We start from the raw sequence: 5,000 nt of genomic DNA, 5'->3' as shown, positions 1-5,000 counted from the left end.
AAAAAAAGTAAGATCTTCACTGTTCTACTGATTCAGTGGGAAAAAAAAGATTTGGCCAGCTAAAGCCATGTACTGCATGAAACAGAGCACAGTGCATGGGGGAAAGCTCCATTGACTAGATCACTGAAATTTGAGAATACTATCTGGTTACTGATGCTCCACAATTATTTTTTTTTTCAGGAGAGCAGGTTTTAAAAAGTCTGTAATACTTGGTGTCACAGGTGCAGTTGAAAGGATTAAAGTATATAGTCATTTTTTTTGTAAAATGCATTGTGGTTGTGAGTTCCAGTCCACAATGAATGTTAGATTGGTGGTATATGCTGATTGGAGATAGAGAAGGTTTAACAGCATCATACCATTTGAAACAAATAGTACTTCAGTATTTCAATAGTAAATAATGTTTGCTGTAATATAGAAAATATTATACCTATGCCCTGAAATGATAGTGATGGGAAGAAAAGTTAGTTGCCATATGTTGGTTTGTGATTAAATTACCTTATTAACAACATACACATATCATGATAATATAAACTTTGAGTCTGAGTTCACCTTCAAAAGGAAGGAGATTTATAAGTAGACAGACAATCCAGTCAGGTGCTGTTATTAAGTATGAAGATGAATAGGTTAAATAAATCATGAAACAAGGATGCAATATGAACCCAAAATTTTAAGGACTTTATTTGCTTGTGGATTCACTAACATACTTAGGTGAGCTACTACTTTTTTAGTTAAATTGACCCAAACAAAAGGAATTTATCTCTTATATGACAGTCATATTTTAATAGATTAAGGCTGTGAGCCATTCTGCAGGGGTTTTTCTGCCTTTAGTGACACTTTAAAGCTAAAATGTACATATGTCATCTTATTCCCTTTTATGGACTCTGTTATATATGTTAAACACATTACTCACTCAGAGGAAGCTATTACAGAATCTCGTATATGTCTTAATTGAAAAGTTGTATGAACTTGGACACCTATTTATCATCTTCAGACACACTAACCAATATATTTAGTTTGAATTTTTCTTGGTTGTTATTTGGTTACTGATTTTTTTCTAATTGATTTTTCGTTATGTTTTACAAAAATACAAAAAAAGTTACTATATGCTTCAGGTTCTGGTTATAAAGAGATGGGATTTTGCTGTCAGAATGACTAGGAGTGTCTTATAAGGGTGTATATCACCCGGCAGATGTAGTGCAGACTGGATTTGTATGGCAGTTGTGTGAGTTTCCAGTATTACAGATGGAGCACCATAGGATACTATGATGTAAAAGAGTGTTTGGAGGTTTTTGACCTATTTCCATCTGATGTTTATCAAATTTCCTTCCTTAAACATTTAAACAAATGGTTTGGCAGGTGCACAGTGGCAATTCCATTTACCTTCTCAAAATAAAAGTACAAGTATAGTGAAAACATTTCAAAAAATCAAATCTCTTGCCTAACTTAACTTCATAGCCTCAAAAGCAGGGGCTCTCAAACTTTTCAAACTGTGGATCACATCTTAATAGAGATATCATCTTATGTACCAACTCCCTTGACAATCAATATCCTGTTTGTCATTTATATAACATCCCTGTGGCAGCTAAGACAGACAGTTGCTTACATGGAAAGGTAATATGAGGAAAGTGTTTTTGTTTTTATAACTCTCCCTAATGTAATGCAACTTTACTGGGGGGGAAACATCAATTGTCCCATTTTGCTCTTCCTCTTAAAAAGAATCTATTCTGTTCCATTTGTCTGTCCTGTACATGCTTCTCCCTACACTGATCCTAGGGTTTAGACAAGCAACAATTATATTGCTCTGGTAGGGTAATTTTTGTGGGTGATATTTTTTATTGGACCAACTGCAAGGTTTGGTTAGACTTAGATGTGCTGTTGAATCCAGTGCATCCTTGCTCAGCTCACCAGCAAAAATCCATGTCTCTCATATATTTCCTGGATCATCACAGCTGCCACATCAGAGGGACACATCTGCATGATTCTGTAGTGATACAAACATGGCAAAATTGTTCTAACTTGACCTCTTTCAACCAGAGTCAAATGTAGGGCAATTTAGCTAACTTGTATCGCTATAAGATCATACAAATGTTAGTTACAGTTACAGCTGTGGGCTGTCAAGCAGCTTCTGGAATCAAGAGCTCTTTTTAATAGGTAAAGCTAAAATGTTTGTCCACACCCCTAGCTTTCCTTGCTTCCCTGCAGATGTTTTCTGTCTGTTCCTCTTCTCCCATTCCTCCATGCCTGTCTGTTCTGCTTCCTGCTTCTGATATGTGGCAACTCCATGCATTGGTGGTGGTTTATGAAGTAGCCAGTATTGGAGGAAGGTGAGCAGACTGCTGCTCCTCGTTTCCAGGTCTTGCGCAGGCATCCAGGTTTCTCTTTTTTGGTGCCTGCATGCCTGTAAAAATGTCTGGAAAGAGGGAAGAAGAATCAATACCATCTCATGTACCAGACCACCAGCAAGGGCTTTCCAGCTCAGAGGGTGAGAAAAAAATAACTACAGCCTGACAGGCTAAAAAGCTCTGAAGGGCTGTTCATGTTTTGTGGGTTGGGCAAATACCATCTCAATGGTTGGTCTGCAGCAGCAAGCTGAGGAAAACAGTGTTATCGTCTTTCCCAGTTTTATTTTATGTCTCCTTAAATTGGCTGCTTTTCTTAAAACTTGAGCTGCTAAAGTAAAGAGCTGCATGAGCAGCTTGAGTATCTTAAAGGTCTGGAAACAAGAAGGCAACCAAAAGGGACATCAGATATATCATTTGAAGAAGAAAAAAATATCCCTTTTAACCAGTTTCATGATTTTGAGGCCAGTGCCATGATTATTTTTGTTTTTATGCTTGGGGATGTGGAGAATCACATCAGTGATCTTATTGCCGAATGTATTGGGAAGCACTCCTAGTAGAACTGAATGTTTGAACCTTCATGCACCGGGACACAGCAGCTCCCGGAAGTGCCTAGTACTTCTAATAGCTCTCCTGATGATTCAGCCAGTGAAGAAAATAAAGGCATTGCTTGTTCATCCCCATTGTATCTGTTGCTAACTAGGCCATTGCTTCTTTCTCCGTTGCATTTGGTACTGTCATTTCTTAGATTCCCTTCAAGCAGAAAGCTCTGTCCTCTTCCTCCTCCTCCCTTTTCTTCCTAGATAACTTTTCATTAGGAAGGGGTAGTGCCCTTTATGTCACAGGGGATGACTCTGGCTTGTATTTCCACACAAGTTACAGTGGCAGAATAAGTCCCTTTCCCCCACTGTCATTCCTTTTAGTACCCTTGATCTAGACCAGGGGTGCTCAACCTTTTGGCCCTGTGGGCCAGATGAGTAGCATGGGGGCCATCTGATGGGTCAGATGAGACTTGACACTGCCCCCTCCCTGCTCCATGTACCAGGATTGAAGCCCTGGTGCAACCCCCTTCCACCCTCCTCATTCTGAGATTGGGTCCCAGGGGGCCAGTGCTGCCCCTTCCTGCCCCCTCATACCAGGATTGGGTCCTGCGTGCTGGTGCTATCCCCTTCCACCTACCTCGCACTGAGATTGGATCTAGTACATAGGGCCCAGGGTTCTCTATAGGTCCATGCATTTGAAAGCAGTGTCACCGCTGTCCCACTGTCTAATTTCCAGTCTCAGGGGGAGCCCCATGGGCTGTATGACACAGCACTGTGGGCCAGATCTTGCCCATGGGCCCGGAGGGTGAGGACCCCTGACCACTCAAATAGGGTGACTGCTCCTTTGGCTTTGGTGAATATGGAAAAATGGGTGGGTTGTACCCAAAAAAAACAACCGTGGCAGATCAGGCAGAGGCAGTATGTGCTGATGGCTAAAACTCCAGGTCCTAGAATCACAACCCAGGTTGGTCTGGGTCGTTCTTCTGCAAAACTTTGCTGACCTAGTCCATTAAGTTCCAAAGGGGATTAACTTCAGCTCCTCTGGTCAGGTGAAGCATTACCAACACTACTTCAGCAGAGAATTCTGCATATGTGAGAAGAAGGGCTTAGTAGTTCTGACCCCCTCTCCTTAACTAAAGCAGTCAACTGTCCTGAATTTTCTGGGACAGCCTTAATTTGGGAGCTTGGATCCTGGTGTCTCCACAGACTCTCTGAAATGAGATTTTGTCCCAAAATCAGAATATTGATTCTGAATAAGCCAAATTCCCTGGACGTTCCTCTTAGCAGATACAGCATGACTCTGCCTGGTGCTGCGTGAATGTGTTATGCTGCTTTCAGTTCAGGAGGCAGCTGTCAGCCAGATTCACACAGTGCTGTGCCCAGACTAATTAACTCTGCCTGGCAAGTGCACCTAGTGCAATGCCATGTGAATGCAGCCATACTAACTAGCTCCATCCACAGGGCTTCACTAAAGGCAGCTAGATTGCTGGAAGTGGTGTAAGGCAACTTCCAGAGATCTGAATTCAGGATTGTGCCCTGGATTTTGCCATCCAGAAGTTGGTTGTTTTATCTAAGCAGAAACATTGCATTTCCTTGGGTAAGCACTATGGTAGAGAGGGAAGGAAGGGATGGCCTGGCTTCTCCTGAAGAACGGTGATAAAGAGATCCCATGCCACTGCCCCTGCTTTCTTATGGGAGTGGAGCAACAGGGCCCATGTAATGTGTCCTGGGACTGCTAGGACCCTGGATGGCTGTAAATGGCTGTGGAAGCACTTTTTAAAAATAGGGAGCAGAAGCTGTGGCTACTAGCCAGGAGAAGCTAGCGCACTTCCAAAGGTCATCAGCATGAAAGGAGTTTTAAGCTGGATGGGGCCTTGCATTTATTATCAGCTGTTCATGATTTGACTACTAACACTTGTCTGATATGTGTCAAAAATAAAAGTAATTAAAATTACTAGATGACTGACTGACATTTGAATCTGAATAGTAACACTTGTATTAATATCTTCTAAATTGTGTCATTGGCTAGGTGTATACTTTTCCTGTATTAGCAATCCTTGCTCTTTACACTTAACATGAAAACATAATCTCACCTTGCATTGTAAAACTGTGAGGAAAA

The 5,000-nt window shown here is 41.5% G+C and overlaps 1 protein-coding gene across 10 annotated transcripts in view; it reads left to right on the top strand.

Annotated features, from left to right (window-relative positions):
• EHBP1 (EH domain binding protein 1) overlaps positions 1 to 5,000 on the top strand; it is a 334,374-nt gene that overhangs the window by 295,658 nt on the left and 33,716 nt on the right. The gene's annotated exons all lie outside the window — the stretch shown is intronic.

Source organism: Crocodylus porosus, unplaced genomic scaffold, assembly GCF_001723895.1.
Source record: "Crocodylus porosus isolate Cpor-Errol unplaced genomic scaffold, CroPor_comp1, whole genome shotgun sequence".
In the NCBI taxonomy this organism is placed as follows: Eukaryota; Metazoa; Chordata; order Crocodylia; family Crocodylidae; genus Crocodylus; species Crocodylus porosus.
This window is presented reverse-complemented; position numbering and strand designations above follow the sequence as displayed.